The 12,081-nt window shown below is 44.3% G+C and overlaps 1 protein-coding gene across 2 annotated transcripts in view; it reads left to right on the top strand.

The window, feature by feature from the left end:
- Window positions 1-12,081, top strand: part of LOC131671708 (disks large 1 tumor suppressor protein-like) — a 1,979,893-nt gene that overhangs the window by 126,434 nt on the left and 1,841,378 nt on the right. The gene's annotated exons all lie outside the window — the stretch shown is intronic.

The raw sequence follows: 12,081 nt of genomic DNA, 5'->3' as shown, positions 1-12,081 counted from the left end.
CTTGATCCCGGATCCAAACATGCTACACATCGGAGTGAGTGGTCCAGGTTCTGTATTTGGTTATGCATACTGTGTCAGAATGCAGCTGATATGGCCATCCAACATTATCGTCTCACCGCGGTCACCTACGGCACCGCCTAAACTCTTTCTCAAGCTATTCAAACGCTTTATTAACTTGCTATGGATGAGTGATCTACATTTCGTCAGAGCTCCACCATTCTAAAGGAAAACACGTAGGTAAATGATGCCCTTGCTGGAACAAAACATTGAAATCAGCTCTGGAACCACGGAATCAGATCGTGGGCATTTTGAGCTTCACTAGGATGCAGCTGGATAAATTGGAAAGGCAGCCAGTCATCTTGCCCTCCTATCTAATGTGCCGAACATTAATATTCGAGAATTGTAGTTCACTGCAGATTAGGATATCTCAACGCTGGACTGGGTCTGAAATAAAAACCTGCTTCGTATACGTTTTACATTAAGGTCTTTCGCTTAATCTGGGAGCCATCAACCATTAAGAGAGTACTACTTTTAGCGATTGCTCGGCTATTCAACCCAATGGGCTGGTTGGACACCATATTGATCCAAAACAAGATCCTGATTTATAATTTGAATCTATAATTTCAAGACAGTAAGCTTGATTCATTTTTCATATCATCGAATTCCATTAAGCCATGCTGGTTTCTGTATGAGTTACCCGATGCAACTTTCTCATCTCAGCCAAAACTAAGGTCACCTCGATCAAGACCGTCAACGTTTTCTTTTCTAGAGTTATGCGTTGACGTGTTGCTGGCCAGGCTTATTTCTACAACCTTGCCCAGTTCGAGCCAGTCGCCAACTAAGTTTTATTCTGGTATAAATCCACGGTTAAACTAGCTTGGTTGCGTGAGCATCTTTACGGTGGAAAATGTTTGTTGCCAACCGTGAGAGTGAGAAGAATCCAGCAGATATATAGTGATATATATATAGTGATATCGCGAGTTTCTTTTCACAACAATTGTAGAATCTCTGATATGACATTGTCAGGATTGGTTTTCTTGAGTGTCTCAGAAACGCACAATTCGGTTGGATGAGGTGCATGAGAAAGTCCAATCAGTCTTCTCTCACGTCATTCAAAGGGAGGATTGAATGACATTTGCGAAAATGTCATCAAATTCCTTCGAATACACCAGATCTGGTCTGTGGCTGTGAAAATGTGTTGGCCTATGTAATTCTTGTAATCATTTCGAAAACGATAAAATTACTGTATACGATTAAACATACCAAGACTTTTAGTTTGATGGAACTTCTTATTCATAAAAAGTCTAATTCTAAAATAATTAACTTGCTGGACGAAGAAAATTCTATGAAAATTCTTGAAAACAGCAACACTTATTGATAGTGCTCTGTTATGAATAAAATGGAAAATATCGAAATATAAATGTCAATTCAAAATCAACGTTGGTACCAACTTATCTCTTGGCAGTACTAAAACTCGAAATTCTATTGGTGTAAGTGATCTTTTACCTCGCTACAATGTTACCAGAAAAAACATCATTCGATATGTGTACTGGGACTATCCAAATGAAATTGCCGATCGATAGAGGTTAATTATTATTACCAAACAAGTAGTTGGTAATCCTATTCATACTTATGAAATTTACTCAATCATTGAAGATTTATGCAAATCAGGTTGTATATATTAAGAGAATTCTTACTATCTATCAGTATTAAAATAAGTGTCGACGTATTTAAAGGTAAATTAGGTAAAGAGAGGGACTCCCAAGGTCTTGCTGGCATACGGTATAAAATTACTTCAGAGAATCAATTTGACGTAACATAATTTATATATTCATTACCAATAAAGTTTCAATATTTATTTTCACGCCTAAACATTGCCTCATTATTTTTTTAAGCCCGAATTATCCTCACGGAACTAAAAAAAGTCCGAGTGAATTCACGGTTGTGGGGTAACCTCCATCTATGGAGATACGCTGCATTAAGCATGCCACCTCTAGTGCATGCCTATCTCTAGCGTTACATGGCGTTCCTGCCAGTATAATTCAAATGGCCCGTCACACAACTGCTTTCTCCGCTTTCTCACCGTTTTATAGAGATCACTAAAATAGAAAATTTTTTAATTATACTAATCATTGTTTTATTTCTATAGCATAAACGATTATACTTGCTAATATACAGTCACACGCGTTAACTCTTACACTGTTGTCGGTTTCCACTTTTGTACAGCCAGCCACATCATGATACTTTAAAATCCGCCGTATATGTCTGTCGGTCTACTACCTGTGTATTTAATAAGAGACAATCCTAAGGACCTGGTAATCGCAAAGTTAAAAGCCTCCCTTTCACTCACTCCCTTTCCTCCGACATAAACCTTTCTCCGGAAGTACTCCAACTAAACAGCAATATCAATCCGCTCGATACCATAAAGAAATGAAACTTCAAGTTCGCCGTGAAAGACGGATACTCTTTCATCGACTGCATAAAAGAACTCCAAGCCACATACGGGCTATCTCAGGCTCAACTTCTACAAGGAATCCCGAAAATGCTCAACAAGAACCCTCTCAAATGGGACAGAAATAATCACCAAGCTTGGTCCTCTTGGTCCAATTTCATCTCCAGCTTAAAAGCAAGCTTCTAGCTACCCAACGCCGAAGATCAGATCTACTGTCGCAAATAGAAACAAACGGAAAGGATCCGTTTCTTCTCAACATACATGCAAATGTTAATGCGATACCGAGAAATTTTTACTAAAGAATAATGATTGAATCGGGTATACCAAAACATTGGGCCATCTACACTGCGCTCGAGAGGACCTAGATTCCATCAACGATCTAGTAAGAAGGTATAAAGAGACAAGAGATTCGAAGTCCTCCAACAATAAATCACAGCCTCTTACACACCCGCATACATACCCAAAAAATCGCCATTCGCAGCCGCCATCGGTCCATACTCCCCACTAAAATGCTGCTGGAAATACAAAACAGAGAGATACAGTCATTGGAACTGCCCTAACCCAGGCAGACTCTTCTGCTCATACTGTGAGAAGGGCCGTACATTGACCAAGAATTACAACTGTCCTCGTCCGGGAAACGACTGTGGGAGAGATTCAACTAGACCATTGTCTGCCTCATCCTACCGACCAGATTACCGTTCCCATAGTTATCAACGAGCATACTATCCGGCCCTCATAGATACAGGCGCAGTATCCTCCTTCCTAAACAAACAGATAGCCATACTATGCTTCGACAACTCCTGGCAATCCATACTAGTATATCTCACGGCAGCAATGGTGAACGAAACTAACAGGCTAATCAACCAAAATGCCGAGAGCACATTCGAACTCCTCAGAAAAAAGATCTCCCACTCATTCCACGTAATAGAAGCTTTACTTCACCCAGCCTTACTAGGCACAGACCTATTACGAAAATTAGACATTTAAATCACCATCCTTAACACTCTCTTACTACCAAGCCCGAATCCTCCAAAAAAAAACACACGCACGAATGTCTACTCATAATTAGCTCAGACCCAACCCCATGTCAGAGCTAAAAACTAGCAACCAGAACCAAGACTGGAAACTCCGTCACTTCCTAGAAAAAGAACTGCTACACTTCAAACCATCAATGGACCAACACCATGCAATGCATTATCGACAAAGAAATATCAGTAATGCAAGCATACAATGTCATCGAGTACTCCATCAGTCCATAGAGCTCCCCGGTGTTATCGTTAAGGAAAAGGATGGAAAGCCACGCTTCTGCATGGACTTCAGGTAACTAAACAAGCAAAGGGAAAGGAATGCATACTTATTGTCGCCAATAATCGTCATTCTGAACAAACTCTGAGGAGGAAATTACCTGTCAACAATTCGCTTACATCAGCAACATCATAGTGATCGGCGAAACATTCGAAAGACACTCAGAACACCTAAAAATTGTATTCAACCGTCTACACGGCGCAAACCTCGAAATGAATATCGTCAAATGCAAATTTTGCTCCAACTCACTCATTTAACTATGCCATCTGATCGACGAAAAAGGCATCTACACCGACCCATGCAAAGTACAAGCAATCACAAACTTACCTAACCCCTACATCAGTTAGACAATTACCGAGATTCCTAAGGATAGTATCATGGTACAGACGGTTTATCCCTAATATCGCCAATCTCACCGATCCGTTCAATCGTGTGCTACAAAAGAAAACTTGCTGGAATTGAACTAAACAGTATAGCGCTTTTAACAAACTAAAGGAACGATTCATCTAAACTCCAATAGTGGGCTGACCCAACTTTATCAAGCCCTTCACACTACATGCGGATGCCAGCACTTCGAGCCAAGGAGCATGCTTTATTCAAACAATTCTGGAAAAGGAACCTAAAATAGCCTACATCAGCCGAACGCCAATAAAAGCAGAAAATAACTACTCGATAACCGAACTGGAATGCCTGGCGGTGGTACGATAAGTTTTGTAATAATGGAAAGAAGGGAAATAGTGAGAGATGGAAATTCACTTAATTTTCATTATATTCAGCAACGTTTCGTCAACAGATTTGCTGACCTCTTCAGGCTTTATTAACAAAAAAACAACAAATTATTAACAATAAAGTTGCAAATGTAATTTTAAAGGCATATAATTATATGTATATGTGTGTACCTGATTTCTCTCGTAGTCAAATTATTATAGGCTAAAACGAATAGCTCGTAGCCAGTCACGTTACAATACAGTAAGAAATCAAGTATTTCAATACATATATATATATATATATATATATATATATATATATATATTCTTCATCTATCATCCCTTCCTCATCGATCTTAATAAAGGCTTGTAAATAAGACTAAAATATTGTATATCCACTTTTCTATTGGAAGTGTTTTTTTGTAAGCCGATGTGCAACATTTCGGATATTCTGTGTTTTTTGTAATTCTTTTCATAATCCAATATCTTAGCTTTGTCCCAGTCAAATTCGTATGAGAGAGTTCTTCTATGTGTAGCTACTACTGTATCTGAGTCAATGTTTTTTTTGTTTCATTTAAACTAGTTTTTAAGGATCGCTTACTTTCACCTATGTAGACAGCTGAACATTGCAGATAAAACTGTAGACAATACCAGTATTGTCTAATAAATCAGATTTGTCTTTTCTTAAAGGTATGAACTCTTGTAATGATTTTGTAATAAAGAGACTGGAGTAATGTCATGTTTTTTCAACACAGAAGAACGTATTTTTTAAATGTTGCAATTATTTGGAATAGCGACTGTAGGTAGTTTTTGATTTATTAATTTTTTAGAATTATTCTTCCCTTTTTTATATTTGTTAATCCGTTTGTGTATGTGTTTTTTGATAAATTCAGATGGATAATTATTCTTTTTCAGGATATTAGTAATTATTTTTAAATTGCGTGAACAAAATTTTTTGTCAGCAAGTAAAAACACCCGGTCAACTAAATTTGAAACTATATTAACTTTTTGATGAGGTGTATCTTCTGAGTTAAAATTTAAAATTCTGTCAATTTGTGTTGTTTTTCTAAACCAGTCAAATTCTAATTTATTATTATTTCTGATCAATTTTAAGTCGAGAAATGGAATAAAATTATTCATTTCAATTTCAAACGTAAATTGTAGTCTATTATGATTAGAATTCAACGTCTCGATAACTAAATCAATTTTATCTTTCGGAACGCACATCAAAGTATCATCAATATATCTATAGTAGAAAACAGAATTAATTTGATATTTATTCAACAACAGGTTCAGGCAGGGTTTCTCTGAGTCTTTCATTATAGTATTAGTCAATAAAGGAGAGATGGGGGAGCCCATCGGGCTTCCAAATATTTGTTTATAATAAATTTTGAACACAAAATATATGTTATTAAATAAAAATTTTATACCTCTCCGAATCTCTTCTATTGGAATATCACAATTTTTAATTTGTTCATAACGTTTGTCCAATCCCTCCAAGACTAAATCACAAGATACGTTCGTAAATAAGGAACTTACATCTAATGATATGAAAACGTGGTCGTTTGGAATAAAAAAATCTTTTAATTTCTATTTTAACTGTCCACTGCTTAAAATGTGAGAGTGAGGTTTATTTATAACTGTTTTAAGAGCATTATATAAAAATTTTGCTAATTTGTGAGTAGGGCTATTAATTGATGAAATTATTGGTTGTAGTGGCGCATTTTCTTGATGTATTTTTGGTAATCCATAGAATTTTGCTGTAGATGTGTCGGTTTGAGTCAAATAATTATTATGCCAATATTTATTCAGAAAACAATTATCATTCCAATCTTTTAAAATTATTTGTACGTCTCCTTGTAATTTTTCCAGAGGGTTTGATTTAACTTTGATATAAGTGATATTATCATCTAATAAAGTATTTATTTTCTCTAAATATTTTTTTTTCGACATAACTACTGTGACATTACCTTTGTCTGCGTTTGTAAACATAATATCTGGATACATTTTCAGAAAATTTGTTGTTGATTTTATTTTTTGTTGAATTCTTTTTGTTCAATAGATACGAGTACATGTTTTACGTTATTATTAGTAGTTTCTAATATTCTCAGTCTTAACAGTTTTAACTGCAAACAATGTTCAGCTGTCTATATAGGTGAAAGTGAGCGATCCTTAAAAACTAGTTTAAATGAAACAAAAAAAACTATGACTCAGATACAGTAGTAGCTACACATGGAAGAACTCTCTCACACGAATTTGACTAGGACAAAGCTAAAATATTGGATTATGAAAAGAATTACAAAAAACACAGAATATCCGAAATGTTGCACATCGGCTTACATAAAAACACTTTAAATAGAAAAGAGGATGTACAATATCTGGATCATATTTAGAACCCTTTATTAAGATCGATATATATATATTGTAACGGGGTATAACCGTTTAATTAATTAAATCGCGTAATTATATTCGAAAGGACACGCGTATCTATCAATGCTCAATACGAATTCGGGGAGCACGAGAAAGTATGCCTCAGTCAACCTGTAATCATTAATAACCTATTCGGAATTGAGTAGAAGCTATGAGAAATGAGAGAATTAACGAAAACACTTGTTAGTAAGCTAAATCAGATCTTTTATTGTTTCCTCAAAACTCACAAAAGGTCGGCCCGCGCGCTTGTTTACATACACGCTCGCTCATCGGCAACACGCTTTGCCGGTACGCTCGCTGCTCTTTGTCGCTAGAGCCGTTATATACACGCATCGAATGTTAGCATCGAGTTATTATTCATTCATGTAATTCCGAACGCGTAATTAAGCTGGCCAGCTTACCTTACTTATCTGCGACCGGAGAACACTATGACGGGTTGCACAGCACGGAACAGTTAATTGTATTGTTTTTGTTGCCGGTCGCGAACGCGCGCACGTTATGGTTTCGCCCTCGATGGCGAAACCTCATACACACACTCGTTCACTCGTCCTGGCCTCAGGTGATCGGACGTCTGGCTCCTGGATGGCGGTTATCACGGCTGTATCTGCTGTGGTCCTCTCGTCGATCTGATGTACGGTCAGCGAAGGCACGTGGATCAGCGGCGATACGATAGCGAAACGGGCGGACACAACAAAGGTTGATGCTTCACTAGTTCGAATCTTGTCGCGCGCGTTCCGTCTGCTCGCGTGCCGAATTCCTTCGTTACATGTTTTTGTCCCCCCTGGGAGGTGCTGCCCTCACGGACAACAATAAGGTTAAATGATTAGCGCTAACTTGACGATTACCGTCACAGCCCCCTTCCAGTCTGGACCTATAGGGTCCTTGACGATGATCCCGTTAGCGCCGTACTTTCCGAGGAGGAGGTGGGGAAGGATAATAAAGGATCATAGTTCGAGTAATGTCAAATCTATCTTTATTGGACGACAGGGCGATGTATCGGTGGTCCTGCCCACGGGGGCAGGACATCATCACCTAGCTGGCCTTGGTTGTATCTCCTGGCCCTGGTCGTCCAATGGAGGTCTGCCGCGTGCCTCCCACCCCAGTCTCTCCTGGACCAGGTCGGCGTGTTGCCGCACGCGCGGGCAGCGGTCCGTACGGGTCACCCCGGGGTAGTGGCACACGTTGCACCCCTCCCATTGAGCGCGGGAGAGGGTGCCCCGTGGGAGCCCTCGCTCACGGGGGGTCAGAGGCAACCCGTTCCTACGGTTCGGGGCGGACCACAATGGCCTTTCGACCGTGGAATCCGCACCCGAGGAGCCCAGGACCACATTAATGTGGATGGGCCCCGTTGCCTGACCGCTTTGGCTCCCGTCCACGTTGACCACCAGGGTTACCCCGCCTTCTTGTGAACCCTGGTGCGGCGTCATCTCCGACCTGGTTTCCGGAGCCGTTGTTCTGATCCCGGCAGCCGGAGACTGGGGGAGGCTGTTGGTGTCGCCACTCGCCGGGCCCTCGTGGGCCTGGCGGAGGCGTTGTTGCACCTCTCTTAGGGCCGACGCGAACTGGCGACGGCGGGACACCACTCTCTCCCAGTGGTCAAGATCTACTGGGTGGTGTCCCGCGGCTGTGTACGCATCATATTCCGCGTACACAGCCCGCTGGAGGGCGTTGAGGGTCGTCCATCCTCGCTCGACCTCCCTCAAGCCCTCAACAATGTCCTCCCAGGTCCTTTTGCCAGAAGGTGGTGCCTGGCTCGGGAACCTGGGGGACCAGCTCGCGTCGGGGGCGCCCTCTTCCGTTTGGATGCCCACCGATACGGTGGGAACCCTCATAGGGATGGGCCCCTTTGGTGGTCCGGATGGTGGTGCGGCGTCGCTGCGCGTGATGCCGGGTGTCGTTGCCGGCGTCGTGGGGTTTTCCTCATCCAGGAGCTCTTCTATGAGCACGGATGACGAGCTCTCGTGAGCTCGCACCCGTGCTCGCTCCTCTTCCTCCTTTTTCTGGGCGAGTAGGTGGAGCGCGGCATGTACCACCCCCTCGACGGCGGGACCTAGGTCCAGGCCGATGAGGGCGGCTGCCGCCTGCTCGAATTGATCGAGGGTGATCTGCATCCTGTAAATGTCCGGCGAGTTAGTATCCTACAAACAACTTTAAATATCGAAGGTGGGCGCCTGTTCGGCTGCCCAGGGCCTTCGTCGCCGGAATCGAAGGTGGGGTCCTTAGCGTCGGTCTCCCAGGTCCTTCGTTCGCCGTGTATCATGCATCCACGGTTGTCGCTTTCGGTGGTCTGCCCCTCTTCCTCTTCGCGATGATGGGAGGAGGGGCTCGAGTTGTTTGTCGATGTTGTGTGGTGTGTGTAGTTCGCGCGGACTTACGAGGTCTTCCTCGTGGGCGCTTCGTCGGGTTAGTAGGAGGGGTATCTAGTGGGACTCGGCTGGGGCAATTACGGCGAGTACGGCGAGGTGATTTCGGAGTTGTAGCGTCGTCATTTCGGAGTGTATTATCTGAGGTGTTGGCGCTCCCGTTTCCGTGTATCGATGTATCGCTCGCGTTAGGCGGGACGCTCATCGCCTCGACTCCTTCGGTGGTAGAGGTCTCGTCGTCATCTCGCGTTCGAGGCCCATTCGCCGGTATGTCGTCGTCTCGTCCATAATAGGGTTTGAGGTCCTTAGCATGTATTAGCTCTGTGACCTCTTCCTGTTGGTTGGCGAGGCGATATGAGTTGGCGCCGAGTACCTTTGTGACGATAAAGGGGCCGATGAACTTGGGTGCTAACTTCGCGGAAATGCCCTGTGCCGCGCAGGACAGTACGCGGTTCTTTTTCCACACCCAATCACCTTCTTTGAACCTGTGGTCCCTGTGTTTGGCGTTGTAGTACTTAGCCTGCCTCAGGGACTCACCCGAGGCACTCTCGTGAGCTTGTTGAATGGTGGAACGGCTCTTTTTCATGTGTTCGTTCCATTGTCCGATTCGGAGCAAACTCTCCTCTTGTGCGGCGAGCTCGTCCATTCGTTTCCGGAGCGTATTCGGGGCTTCCGGTTGCCTGCCATAATTTAGCATGGCCGGACTGACCCCGGTGGAACTATGGACGGCCGTATTCAACGCGAACATGAGTTCGGGTAGCGCTCGGTCCCATTCCCTATGATTCCCCTGCAGATACGACGTTATCATCGTCTTCAGGGTACGGTTAACCCTTTCCGTAGGGTTAGCCTGTGGGGTATAGGTTGGGGTGAAGGTCCGTTTTACCCCCTGGTCTCTCAGGTACCTGTCCACCAACTGATTGCGGAACTCGGTGCCGTTGTCGGACAAGAAGATCTTTGGCGTGCCGAAACGCAGGATTACTCGTTCCCGAAGTTCCTTCACTATCGTCTTGCCGTTAGCACTACGTATGGGTATACATTCGACCCATCGCGTGAATACGTCAATGAATACCAGGACGTATTCGTGCCCTCGTGGGCTCTTTGGAAAGGGTCCGGCGATGTCGCCCGCGACCACTTGCCAAGGCATAGACCATGTTCGGTCCTGCATGAGCCCGCGCGGCGGTCGTTGCTCGACCTTGCATTGTTGGCAGACCTGGCACTTTCGGACGTATCCTTTCACATCTGCGTACATTCCCGGCCAGTAATAGGACTGGGCGACGCGGGCGAAGGTCTTCTCGCGTCCCAAGTGCCCTGCCGTCTCTAGGTCGTGATTTTCAAACAGCACCACCTTGCGTTCTTCCTGGGGCACGACGAGTTTCCATTCGTCGGCATATCGGTCTCCTCCTTGATGGTCGTGATTCGGTTTCCGGTGATACATCACCCGGCCAACGACCTTCCAATTTGGGTATTGCTCAGGTTGGTTCTCGACGCGTCGGAATTGATCCGTGTACCAGGCGCTGTCCCTTGGCTTCGGCTGGTCTATTGCGCCAACCTCTGCCCTCGTGGGCTCGAAAGCGCGCGATAAGGCGTCGGGCAATACGTTGTCTGCCCCCTTTCGATATTCGATCTCGAAAGTATGGCCTTGAAGTTGTAAGGCCCATCGGGCGAGACGTCCAATTGGATTCTTTAGGTTGTATAGCCATTTCAGGCTATTATGGTCAGTTACCACCCTGAACGGGTACGCTTCAATGTATGGGCGGAACTTTTGGATGGCCCATACGACCGCCAAGCATTCGCGCTCCGTTGCTGAGTAGTTTTGCTCAGCCGGATTAAGGACTCTGCTAGCGTACTCTATGATTCGGTCGCCGTCTCCTGCCTTTTGTAATAGGACGGCTCCGATTCCGGTAGCGCTAGCGTCTGTCTCCAGCACATATTGCCCATCTGGTTCTGGCAATCCCAGACATGGAGCGGACATCATGAGTGCCTTAATTTTGGCGAAGGCTTGTTCCTGTTCCTCTCCCCACACATATTCGCTCCTTTTTCCTGTTAACCTCGTTAACGGTTGAGCATGTGTGGCGAAGTCGGTCAAGAATCTGCGGTACCATGAAGCAACCCCCAGGAAGGTGCGCAGTTGTCGCACGTTACCTGGTCGTGGGTACTCCATGATAGAGCGCACCTTTTCAGGGTCTGGCCTGATCCCCTCGCGGTTGATTAACAGGCCGAGGTATTTGGCTTCAGACTTGCAGAAGACGCTTTTCTCTCTGTTGATCGAGAGGCCGGCTTTGCACACCCTATCCAACACGGTTTTTAAATGTCGTAGGTGATCCTCGAAACTGGACGATACCACTATGATATCGTCCAAATAGGCGAAAGCGAATTCGCCCAACTCGGGACCGATCACACTATCGATCAACCGCTGGAAGGTGGCACCGGCATACGAGAGACCGAACGGCATTCGTACGAACTGGTAATGTCCCAGTCCGGGTACGGTAAAGGCCGTGATCGGCCGAGATTCCATCTTAAGCGGGATCTGGTGATACGCGCTACTGAGGTCGAGCGTGGATATATAGCGCGCGTTTCGCAAACGCCTTAATATATCCTGCATAAACGGCAAGGGATACGCATTCGGCTCAGTGACTTTGTTGACCTTTCTGAAGTCAATGCAAAATCTATATGAACCGTCTTTCTTGCGAATCATAACCACTGGGCTCGACCAACCACTGTCTGCTGGTTCGATTACCCCTTGGGTTAACATTTCCCTTACCAGTCTATGCATTTCCTGCTCGACCTTGTGCGATACTGGGTAATAACGCTGTTTAATCGGCTT

Source organism: Phymastichus coffea, unplaced genomic scaffold (assembly GCF_024137745.1).
Source record: "Phymastichus coffea isolate CEN01 unplaced genomic scaffold, Cenicafe_Pcof_1.1 PCOF00010, whole genome shotgun sequence".
NCBI lineage: Eukaryota > Metazoa > Arthropoda > Insecta > Hymenoptera > Eulophidae > Phymastichus > Phymastichus coffea.
The sequence above is the reverse complement of the archived record's forward strand: the minus strand, read 5'-3'. Positions and strand labels throughout refer to the sequence as shown.